Here is a 12,387-nt window from a genome sequence, read left to right as displayed (position 1 = left end):
GTCGTACATTTTGAATACATATATACTTGTGCACATAAGTAATTGATCATAATATATATATAAGTATATTCATACACTACATACATTTTCTGCTGTTACTGATTGCTGCCATACTATTAATATATATATATATATATATATGTTTGCTTTCCTGATAATAATTTGTAAAATCTTGATATATATTTGCTTTAATATTCATAGGAATATTAAGGAAATAAAGCCTCTGAGTTTGTGTATATTACTCAATACTGTGAACTCACTGCCATGACCTCTACACAACCTGAGGTTGGGTAACCATTTAGGTCATGACAATTATGAATTTCAGTTAAATCATCATAAAACAGATTGGATATCATTCATTATGTAGAGATTGTTTATCGTTTGGTTTGACAAAGCCATCCGCTTAACCTTCATTCCAAAGCTCTAAACCAAAAAGCAGCAGTTGAATGTCCTGTAGACAAAACATATTCCTGTCAGAACATGCCAACACTTGGATTTTCCCTCACTGGAAAAGTAACCCTACTAATGATTTCTCATGGCAGTACCTGTCCTATAAACTGCCTTTAACATTTACTGAGCTCTTCACTCCTGGAAGATTTGAAATCAGAAAAGAGATTTTTGGTGCACTGGTGCTGAAAGTATGTATAGTAGAATTGAACCATACATTAGTCATTTGGGGATAAGAGTGTAAAGAATGATATCTGAGGGGAGGGTGTCAAGAGGATGGAGCTGGTCTCTTTTCAGTTGTGCCCAGCAAGAGGATGAGAGGCAATGGGCACAAACTGAAGCACAGGAGGTTCTGGCTGAATATGGGGGGGCACTTCTTTCCTGTGAGGGTGACAGAGCACTGGAACAGATTGCCCAGAGTAGCTGTGGAGTCTCGTTCTCTGGAGATACTCAAAACCCACCTGGATGCCATCCTGCATAATGTGCTTGAGGTGATCCTGCTTGGCAGGGGCATTGGACTAGATGGTCTTCAGAGGTCCCTTCCAACCTCGGCCATTCTGTGATTCTGTGATATTGCAGTCTGGAGACAAAAAGGTAAACAAAACTAAAGGGCATGGGAAGAGAACAACCCAAAGGAAGAAAATATGACCTGTGTAATTTTCTCTTTCCTACCTTCCCACCCTTTTTTTTTATTCTTACATATACAGAGTGTTTACCAGAGAAGTGAAGAGTGGACATCTGACCACCTACAGAAAACTAGCACAATATCTGTGCTACAATAAAGTTTTCCTTGCAGCTCACATGACATCAATTTTGGCTATTGTCTGTACTGTAATAGACATAAGCCCTCTGCTGAGGTGTTTTAGGTTAAGATGAAATTCATTCCAGCGTGAAAAATAAAAAACAGACAACCAGAGGTTTCAAGAACCCATCTGCCAATACTGAAGACACATCTAAACAAGACAAAAGACCTTCTGATTTACAAAAATGACTATATAATTGGTTCTTCTGTTGGAACACTATTTCCAGCAGGTCACAGTGTCACAGAATCACAGATCGCAGAATCTAATTGTGCAGATGCATGGTCATGCCAGACCTATGTTGCAATACTGTCATCAATATCATTTACTCACAAACATTTTGTTGTTCACAAAGAGCTAAGATGTACAGTGAGGTGCTCCAGACCACACATACAGAGTATCAACAGAAAGATTCCTCTACTTGCTCCCAGAAAGAGTAAAAACAAATTATAAAAGATTCATGTGAAACATGGTGATGATTTCAGACAGTAAAAATTATATGAGATTGTAACAGTTGATAAAAGAATGACATCCATTTGCAGGAATACCTTAGATCATGATGAAAGAATCAGTGGTGTTTTCAGGTATTTGTCAGGCAAAACTAAATCTGTCACTTTTGCCTTTCTCATACGCAAAAACACAAATAACCCAAAGGCGTGAGTCTTAACCATAGAAAGTTTTAATAATAAATGTCACATTTGTGTTCATCTATACAAAAGGTCAACTCTCAAAGGAAGCAAGTAAAAAGTACCTACTATAAGTGAAACACAGTGTATAAAAACTATGGTAATCAAAAGATGTGAAAATTCATTGTTCCTTTTTTGACATCTTTTAGGTTTACTTTTATGAAGATTACAACATCACCTTGTGCTTATAAGCAACTGTTCTTAATTTGCAAGAAACTGTAAGCTGTTTTTGATCTCCTAAGCAAAACAAGAAGTGGCAAGCATTTAAGTACTCAGAGCCATATCTGCTCTTGCCTTTCTCCTCACATTTATATATATATATTTTTTCCTAAGTGAAACCAGCAGCCTTTTCCATCCTAAGTGCAAACTCCATGGGATTCTCTGGCAGGGAGAACAAATTAAAAGCTGTGCCACATTGCCTTCTGAACATCCTTCTGGGCATGCCCTGCGGTCCAAGCTGGAATGGAAGTTAGAAGAAAATAAGGAGAGGAAGGAAGATATAATTGCTCCACTTTACCATATATAAGTTATAGATGGAAAACCAATGTCTTACGTCCTAATTAGAAGTTGAGGGGCTGTGGTCATAGGGTATTGCTGTGAGAGGTTTTGTTCATAATACGGTTAGGGAAGAAGACACATACAAATTTACTTATACTTGAACAAATACAACAGAAGTTGTTGCAAAATATTATTTGAAGAAGGTTTAATATAAAAGACCAAATCAAAATATGGCACAGCAAACTCAGCCTTGTAACGTAAACACATAGTTATGTAAATCTGGAAGTTCTGTTTTTGTTGCTGTTGTTATTGTTGTTGTTGCTGTTTTTAAAGTGAGGGGAGCCTGCATTTAAAAGGAGATTTCCATATTCCGGTTGACTGCTGTTTGATGAGGAAAATACAAGGCACAAAATTTTGAAAATTGCATTGACCCTTTTTGCCTTTATTTTGGTTTTCTTTTCAAACACAGAATGGGGTCAGAAGCATTACTAAACACAGTAGAGTTTGTATTAAGTAATGTTTATTCCTGCAACTTAAAAGTAAAGGGAAGCTGTTCGTGGTAAAGTAGAGCACTGCTCATCCCACTGCTGTACTTTCCCAACAAGTAGTTTTGTGTGGAAGGTAAACATTTAGAAGCTCTGAAGAAACACTGTGGTGTTTGCCCTTTTAAATCCTTAAATTAGCTCCTTGTAAGCAAAATACAGCTTGCCACAGTTAGTGGCTTGCCAGAACACACTGAATCTCCTAAAGGCAGCAGAGAAAAGAGAGAAAATCATTCATTCCACTACATGATCTCTTCAGGGAACTTTCATCCATATATCTGGAACTTTCTTAGGGATAAGCTTAAGAAAATAATGGGATCATTTGAACTATGCACAGGAATATCAAAACCATATGTACAGCTGCAAAAAGTCCATGACCACTTCCCCCCAAAGTCATTGTGGTTTCCTCAAAACAGTAGAGCTCTGAAAAACCCTACAAACTTCAAGTTTGTATTATTAATATATTAATATTATTGATATTAATAATATGTTAGTGTTAGGTCAGAGGTTGGACTCGATGATCTTGAGGTCTCTTCCAACCTAGAAAATTCTGTGTGTGTGATTCTGTGTGATTAATATTGTAATACTTGGCTATAAAGGATTCTGAATGCTTCCCTAATGCTACTGTTGTCTGCTTATCAGTAGCATCAGGGAAGCGCTCAGAATTCTTTATAGCCAAATATTATCATCACCTGAGGAAAGATTAGGAAGTTATCCCACAGTTCAATTAAAGGAATTAAAACAGCCTACTTTTCACAAGTCCTGTGAAAATTTGGTGCTGGTTTCTTTTGCCAGTGTACCAAGACCTCCTCCTAAAATGCTAAACAAAGCCATCATTTGATGTTTATGACTCAGGAGACCCACATTCCTTCTTTTTCTAACACCTTTACAGTGCTTCTGCTAAAAGTGTTTGGGAGGAGTTACACACTGAACTCATCCGGTTAAAAGTTACCATAAGAGCTTATTTATTTATAATCCAATTAGATCCTTGATCTGCTTCACACATACCCTCACCCGCAGCTGTGTGAAAGGCAACACAGGACTGGGAATGAGAGGCTAGAGGCAAGGGCTAATAAAGCCAGTAGTGCTGTCAAACAAAATGTCTTTGGGAAATGTACTTATAATTGAACACCATGAGAAAGGAGACATCTCTGGCACAGGGATCAGCCTCTAGTCTGTTCTGTTTTTGCTACCAGAACTATTTGGTTCATCCCAAAGAGCGCCAAGGAGCATCTCCACCCTTTACTGGATGCCAGGGGGAACATGACTACTGAGGATAAGGAAAAGGCTGAGGTTCTTAATGCTTTCTTTACATCTGTCTTTATTAGTCAAACCACTTATCCTTGGGGTACTCAGCCTCCTGAACTGGAAGTCTAGGGCAAGGAGCAGAAGAATCCCCCCCACAGTTCAGGTGGAAACAGAGACCTGCTGCTCTACCTGGACTGTCACAAGTCCATGGGGCTGGATGGGATCCACCTGAGGGTGCCGAGGGAGTTGGTGAATGTCATTGCCAATCTGCTTTCCATCATCTGTCAGTGGTTGTGGTCATCTGGAGAGGTCCCGAATGACTGGAGACTTGCTAATGTGATGCCCGTCTATAACAAGGGTCATGAGGCGGACCTAGGGAACTACAGGCCTCTCAGCCTGACCTGGGTGCCAGGAAAAATGATGGAATAGGTCATCTTGAATGCAATCACACACCATATGGGGGACAACCAGGGGATCAGGCCCAGCCAGCATGGGTTCATGAAAGGCAAGTCCTGCCAGACCAACCTCATCTGCTTCTATGACCGGGTGACCTGCCCAGTGGATGAGGTAAAGGCTGTTGATGTAGTCTACCTAGACTTCATCAAGGTCTTTGACACAGTCTCCCCCAGTATTTTCCTGAAGAAGCTGGCAGCCCATGGCTTGGATGGGTACACTCTTTGCTGGGTTAAAAACTGGCTGGACGGACAAGCTGAGGGAGTGGCGGTGAACTGAGTGAAATCCATCTGGCAAACAGTCACCACTGGTGTTCCCCGGGGGTTGGTGTTGGGGCCCATCCTCTTTAATATCCTTATTGATTATTTGCACAAGGAAACTGAGTGCACCCTCAGTAAATTTGCAGACAACACCGACTTGGGGGGAAGTGTTGATCTCCCAGAGGATAAGAAGGCCCTACAAAGGGATCTAGACAGGTTGGATCACTATGGTTGGACCAGATGATCTTGGAAGTCTTTTCCAACCTTATTTATTCTACGATTCTATGAAAGGTTAGCGAGAATGAAGAGTAACACCTGTACCTTGTGGATGATCAAGAGATGGAGACCCAGAAAACTAAGATACACTAAAATGACATAATAGTTATGCCCCTTTCTTTTTGCACCATTGTCTATAGTCCTCTGTTGCCAGCTCTCAGACAGGTAGATGGCACGTCTGTAGAGCAGCATTCAGGTTCGTGCTCGGGGTTTGGAATAACAGGGCTCCACTCAAGGACACAGGTGGCTCAAAGAGGCAAATAAATGATAATCAATGTGATAATAGTGAGTGCTTGAAATCACATCTAAAAGGTGGAGGTGTGTTTCTTACCTTCATTAGTTGTGTGGACCAGCCCCCAGTTCTTGCTTTCAACAAATAAATTTCAAAATCCCTTTCAATATTATACACCATCTTAATGACTTCTTACTGGCAGAAGTCTGCACATTTACCTGAGCTTTTTAGCCCTCTATAGACACTGAGATTTAACACTGGGATGTGTTTACTTTGCAGTTGCCATTGATTGAAGAGCAGTTCAGCTGAAATACAACACTTTGATTCAACCATATTGCAATTTCATGAATCAGCCCAATGAAAGTGTCTAGATAGTGGTATGGGTTTGACCTGGACAATGAGAGCTGACAGGTAATGCATCTGAGAAGTTCTTATGTGAAAAATAAACAGATTTTTCTGAAAGCTTCAAAATAATTACAGAGCATGGAGGCCAGAAAAAGGAGTCTAAGATCCAGTTTTATTTTCACCCATGACTAATAAAACTGGGTAGGAGGCTATAATAAGATAAACCAGACCAATTAAGATAAGTTTATAGCAGGAAAAATATACTATAAATATACTTATATAGAAGTATATAACAAGGAAGAAAATGGACCTTATGTTTTACCTTGGTGATGGGGCACATCCACCTCTCATTTTCAAATGAAATGTCTGCTTTGGGGTTTTGTAAGTGGTGCATCTTAAATTGCACTAGACATTTGTGTTTAGGCAGATGAACTGCTTCTAGAGTCTGCCAAAGTTCCATGTCATTCCTTACACCCCACTGTTGGGCTGAGCGGTAGATCTGTTTGCCACATCTTTTTACAAAGCAGGCAGTTCCTGTTGTTAAGGGTTAAACTCTCCAAAATAAAAGAAGGATGTTTGTACTAATCAGAGAAAAGGTGTTTCAGCAGAAGTGTATGGGAACTCTTGCTCAGCTCGTGACTGGCTGAAACTAGTCTCTCTTTATCATGAGAATAACATTTCTTAATAAATAAATAAATAAAACTCTTTCTGGGATTTGAACACCAAAAGAAAAAAAATCATAAATTCTTAACCACATACTCAGGAATTCAGTGTTCCAAAGACCAGACAAGAGTGATCAAGTGCTCCATACACTCTAAATAAAAATAATTTAAGATCATATGTACATTGAAATATCAGTAAAATGAGATGGCAGCATTTTATAGTACACTCTAATTGAAACTTCTGAAGCTCTTTCACATTCTAATTTTCTTAACAAATGCTTTGTTTAATTTAAGGACCAAATTAAAAATTACTTTAAAAAAATAAATATATTTATGTCTATATTTATTTAGAAGCTAATTAATGTTTATGAGAAAGGACCGTCATTTCCTCATTATATAATATGTTGCATAGCACAGTCTTTCACTGGAACCTTTAAGTCTTTTTAAGATCTAAGAAAAAGAGTAATTATAAGAATAGATACTCTTACAAATTTATCCAGTCTATGTAGTTGCAGAGGGGGTCTTTGGGTAAAATTGGGTATATCACTGTGATGCTGCACAGGTGAGAAGCTAGTATTTCCACTAGTATTTCCACTAGTTTAAGTGCATCCTCATTGAGGGCAACAGAATCTCAGTCTTACATCTTCTTGTTCAAAATTCTGAATACCTAAACTATAATTAAATTAGTAACTAGATCTAGACTTTTGAAAAAAATATTTCCTTGCCTCATTGAAAACCTGTGCATTATGCCATACTCTTTTTTTTTTTTTTTTTTGGACCAGGATTAATTTTTATTTATTTATTTATTTTACTTAAACATATGGTAAAAATACTGACAATTTTGGCTAGAAATTACAGATAAATCTTTCATCCAGTTGCCTACAGAAAGAAACAGTATCAGGGTGGATAATCACTGTCTTCTTTATAAACCAAACTAAAGGTTTTAAAGCTATGCAGGCTACGCTAAATGACAATCAGGCATTTAGTGAAAAGCCATAAGCAGCTAATTAATGACAGGGCTTGATGGGTTTTCTCAACACTGCTGTCTTTTAAGAAAAATTGGACCACCAATCCAGATAGCACTCAAGCACCTGAAAGAATAGCTGTACTATTTTAAGTACCAATGAATGGGAACAACGTTAAAGCTAATTAAGAAACGGATGATAAAAAGTATTCAAATGAAGCTCTAAGCTGCTATACTATGAAGCTGAAAGGGCTAACCACCAGGAATCTTGTGCAAAGAAAGCAGTGAAAACATCACCAGTGACCACACTGAACACAGGATCATGCTCCAAATCTTGGACAATTTTTCCCTTTTGTTTATTTCTATTGATGTCAATGTTAAAGCAGAAATCTGATCAGAACTCTTAATCTCCTGCTTCCTCTTCTTGCATGTTAATTAGACATAAAGTCAATTTCCATATACATGTTTTATGATACTTACCTTAGTTTTATTTTTCTTGCAGTGTAAGCCAAGGATTCTTTCAGAATATTGTAAAAGCAATTTTCTGAACATAGAGGTTAAGACCCAGCCAGCCTGAATGGAGTCGGATGAATCTAAGCTTTCCATACCTGTTTCCTATGTTTACTCAACTAACAATGGTCAATGGAAAAACAAATAAACAAAACTGAGCTCAGGATTGGTACCATCTCTCTTACACTAGAAGTAAATGGGCTTCTGTGACCATGTATCCTTGCCTCCTTCAAGGACTATCAGAGTCACCTACTGCATGGCTGGGAAACTAGAGCCGAGGGGACTACCAAGCTGCACTAACTTGCTCTAACACACCTGCTGCTGAAGAGGCTTGAGGCAAACAGATTTTCTTTAATTTCTTCATGCCACAGGACTGACTTTTAAAACGTCTCACAGACCACTCCTGAGTGGTTATGAATTTTCCCTTGAATGTTCGGTATCCTAACATATCAAGAACATATTTTACGTCTGGTAGGACTAGTGGTACTGGAAGGAGGGCAGGTCAGAAATCTTATGCCAGATGATTTCCTGATAGAAAACGTGTATTTTAGCTTTGCTGATTTTATCCAGTGCTGAGTAGCTTAGAATGAGTAACTTTGCTTTAGACTGATTTGACCTAAAGTACAATATTTCTACTTAGCAACTGTTTTATTTCATGTTACTTTAATGTTAAGCTGCTTTTTTTATGTTGATGCATTGGCACACAGGAATTGTGCTTCAGCTACCCAATGCCTCAGTCCTCTTTTGTGAGCTGGGCACTAATATCCAGAAAATATCTCCCATGAGCTGCAAGAAATTTACAGTAGGTTCACTCCCACCCAGAAAGTTTTACTGTCTGGATTTTCTAAGACAACTGAAGGTCATAGCCAACTTGTCAGTCTTGTCCAAAATTCCACACTGAGATTTTGTGGTTGGAAACTCATACTATAAATCTAACTGAGAAGTCAAGCTTCATGAATATTTTTCCTCCTTAACCCAGCAAACTATTAAAACTTTTTCTCAAGTTAATGGTGCAGCAAAGCTTAGAAGTTTTCTTAAGCCAAAAATGTGTGCTCAACCTTCTCTGTTTTCATCTATTTTTCATTAATAACAGTTTCAGGACATTTTTTTCACAAGCATTTAGTACTGCTCTAACTCTGATTCAGATGAAGTCAACAGGGCTTTTACTAGTAATTTCCACACCAGTAGAGTCATGCCAAAATGGTATATATTTGATCAATCCTCTGCTACAAAAATAAGCTATTAAGCTTTAAGAATCTGTCTAAAGAGTATAAAGAGTTTAAAGCATCACATTTTCTAAATGGGACAGTTTGTTTTGAGCTTTTCAGCTGTTTTTCTTTTCTTCTTGTAATGCCAGTTAAAACCGGTCCTCTCTCTTTCCAATTTGCTGTTCAAACATCCTCTGGAAAACGAACACAGAGTCAGAAAAAAATCTCTGGGCAATTATCCTGGCTACAGACAGCCACAATGAGAGCACAAGGGGTGTAATAGCTGGGACAAGCTCCTTAAGAACCAATCGAGAGAGTGACTCTATAATATTTTGCCAAACCATAGAGCAGCCCCACTTCCCCAGCACTTCTCAGTGGTCCCATGATGCAGCATAACTTAAAGTGTCTTAAAGATTCCTATAGTCTCACAATACCTTTTTTGAATATCATTACTGAACAACTCACTTTCCACTTTCCAAAGGTCCAGTAAATAACTCTCTGAGAAAAAAGAAAAAAAAAAAAAAAGATTGAATCTTCTACGGGCAACGGTAACTTGGAATAATACCCTCAACACCATCAGTTTTTAGTTTCTCCAGCTAATGTTATGTGTTGGTTTACTTTGCATTTAGAAAACCTCAATGCTATCAAGAAAGGGAGAAAATCTTTTAAAACACCAAGAGCAAGACAGTAAAATAGAAGTAGTTCTAAAATCTCTAAAACAGCTTAAGCAGCCTTCGTATGTGTTTTAGCCATTCAACAGACTCAGGGTACAAGGCTACCCTCAGAAGAAAGCCTTTGGCATATTATAGAGATGCACAGATTCACAGATTTCAGCAAATTTGCTTCAAACCAAATTACGACTGGCAACTTTTTCCAAAGATTCTTCCACTTGCTCTTATTGTTGAACAGCCTGTTCTCACCATTTGGCATCCCTGCACAGTTAATATATTGTCTGTCTAGTTCCACTATACAAGTTCCCATCAGGTCATTTTCAAAATTTATAATGAGTATTTCAGGCTTTGAGATGTCATTTATTATTATTCATCAGTCATAAATATTCATTTGGAGAGAGTGTTGTATGCCATACAAGGTACCATTGCTAGAGTCCATGTCTGTTCACTTTAAGAAAAATGAACTGAAAGAATAATTTTTTTTTTACCAATGTCACAGCTGTTTATAAATTCTACTGGAGGCAGGCAGACTAAGGAGAGGGATGAATGCTCAACAGAACAGCCTAAAATATCAAAGAGCCAAACTTGGATTAAACTCTTGGCCTTTTCTGTGCATCCCATGATCAAGAAGGACAAAGAATACTGACCATTAAAAAATGTTCCATAAAGCAAAGAAAAGCACAATGCCTCATCCTACGCAGTTTAAACCATCTTATGAAATGTGTCTCATCTGGAGATCTGGTGCTTTCCCTTTGCATGTTAAAGGTTTGTATGTTATTGTACCACTTTTTTATTGAGGCAAATCAATATTTTCCATGTTGTTTAAAGTTGTGAAAATCTGAAAGTTGAATCCAAATATTACTGATCTGTTAGAAGAGTTATTGTTATTCTACAAAAACAATCTCTAGTGAAAACTTCTTGAAGTTTAAATTTTTTAACAGAAAAATTAAAACACACTCCCATTGAAACCACTAAAAGGCATGAATATAATTGAATCTTGAATTTTATTCAAGTAAAATTTTAACTTATCTGCTTATCTTTTGATTATGGGTTGTTGCGAAGAAGACATTGCTTTTTTTTTGTTTTGTATTTAAATACCTTAGACATATCCTTCACCCTTCTCAAGAACATCTGCCTCCTCTCTCTCTGTCTTCACAGGTAAGCCACTCTTTTGACATGTTAGACTTACAGTGATCCATCCAAAAACTGCTTTTAAATACTATAGGAGAACAGAATAAGAAATATTTGAGAGAAATGACGGCAGGTGTTAGTATGGGTAGTCCTCATCAGGATAGTGCAGACATTCAGCAAAAATCCATTTATCATGTTGATTGTAGATGCTGACTTGGTTTTAGAAAAATATAGTCATGCATCTGATAGAGCAGTTATACATGTACTCTTTGGAAGTGGAGTGGCAAGGCCACTGGAAAGGCCTTAGTTTAAAAGAGACTCACTTGAAAAGTCTGGCTAGGCCAGTAACTAAATAAGTACTTGAAATGACCTGCTAGCCTGCCAAAACACTGCCTTTCCAACAGAGTAAAAATTATTTTAATGCCAAACACATGAAGGGTAAGAGGCAAGAGACAAGTCTGCAGTCCTGAATGCAAGTTCAAAAAACGTCCCTTAGTTCTGCTTGGCAGCAAGTAGGAATGATAGCTTTTTCTCACTAAACACCATCTGAAATGCTGAGAGCACAGAAAAGAACTCCCTTTTCATTTCTCCTTTGACCCTATGCAAAGCTGCCAAGCGCAATCTTCCAGCCTTGCAAAGTACAGAACTGTGGGTATAGTTATCATATTATCATATTAAGTAAAAACTCTCATTTAGGACTTATGAAATGTGTAGACAATAAGCCAAAACTAACAAGAGTGAAATATAATGGGATACAACCAAATCTCTTCATATGTCTTTAACCAAAATGTATTTGTTAAAAATAAAAAATAAAAAATAAAAAGTCTTTATTAATACATGTCAATCTGTCTATAGACTGAAAGCATCATAGTTTCTCTCCAGACTACTCTCTAAATCAGAAAAGAAATGAAGAAAATAGGATTGTGAATGTGAACTGCAGATGTGAATTTGAATAAAGTAAATTATATGCATGGATTGGAATATAATTAGATGAGATAGAGGAAATGATGCAGGAAAGAACAATCATTTCACAGAAGATGATCTAATACAGAAAGCGGATGAGAACCTTCTCCAAGAACACACAGGAAGTCTCTGGCAGAGCCAGCATATGAACCCACAGTATATAATTCTCAGCACTTTAACCACAGGCTCATTCTTAACCATTAAAGAATCTTTTCTCAAAGCTATTACATATGCCCCAGTTAACCCATAAACTTGCATGAAGGAGCATGGCTTGTATTTGCATTTCTTTCCCAATAAACTTGAATATGTTTCATTCTTACGGCAGACACCAGAATGATATAACCACCAGTGTTTAAGTTACATCTTTTCTTCAATATCAGGCCTATGGGAGACAAAAGAATGAATTCTTCTGTAAGATAAATAAATAATTTATTATTTTTTTTTCTGACTGGCAGACCCTGTAATTAAAACAGTCACAGGAAGGAGGTCTC

This window comes from Anas acuta, chromosome 2, assembly GCF_963932015.1.
Source record: "Anas acuta chromosome 2, bAnaAcu1.1, whole genome shotgun sequence".
In the NCBI taxonomy this organism is placed as follows: domain Eukaryota; kingdom Metazoa; phylum Chordata; class Aves; order Anseriformes; family Anatidae; genus Anas; species Anas acuta.
Note: the sequence above shows the minus strand (reverse complement) of the source record.